Source organism: Passer montanus, unplaced genomic scaffold (genome assembly GCF_014805655.1).
Source record: "Passer montanus isolate IOZ18808 unplaced genomic scaffold, ASM1480565v1 scaffold442, whole genome shotgun sequence".
Taxonomy (NCBI): Eukaryota; Metazoa; Chordata; class Aves; order Passeriformes; family Passeridae; genus Passer; species Passer montanus.
Window position 1 is genome coordinate 22,294 of NW_024369285.1, and position 873 is coordinate 23,166.

Below are 873 nucleotides of genomic sequence, written 5' to 3' on the forward strand. Positions count from 1 at the left end.
CTGCAGGTGCCTCCAGCCACAGGTGAGGCTCCAACCTCGCTGGGAGAGGGCCCAGCTCTGACAGTGCTGGATGAACAAACTGACAGCACTTCTAGTGTTGGAACATCTGGTTTCATCCTCCTCTTGGGTCCCTCCCAAAGCCTGGGCAGGGCCCCAGGAGGAACCAAGGGAGATGACTTTGATCCTTCAGCCCCAAACAAGGCCAGATGTCAGATTTCATGGCCCTGTCTGGCTTGCAAATACAAAAAGATCAATACATGTGTCACTAAGGAGTGGCTACATCTATCACAATGCTAATGACCATGCATATTTCATTAATGAGCAGATACAAAGATAACCTTTGGTTGAAAGGTTCATCCAGAGGCCACCTTTGGCTCAGGGCCTGCTGTTCAGGCCTCACTCAGGGCTGTTGTCCAGGCCTTGGCACTTCAGGGACATGGTTTAGTGCTGGGCTTGGCACTGCTGGGTGAACAGCTGGACTGGATGAGCTCAGAGGTCTTTTCCAACAGGAAGGATGCTGTGATTCCATGATTCGATCTGCTGAATTCATCTATGTCCATGTTAGCAGCACTCAGTTGCTCAGAAAGTCTCCTCTTGCTCAGCTCCTGTGGCCTGAGGCTTCAGATCCTTCAGCTCCTGGTGCTAAGCTGCTCATGCTGAACGAGATGACTTGGAGAGAAGAAGACAGTCCATGCAATTCCTTCTGGGACACAGAGAGGAGAGGGTGTGGAAACAGGAGCATTGTTTGGTGAGGCCTCCTCTCTGCCCTTCACACCTTTTAGCACTTTGAACCAGCCAAGAGCTTTCTCCAAGAGTGCAGTGAAGCAGCTATTCCTGCTCCCAGCTCTGGCTCTCTCCAGTCTCTGACCTTGC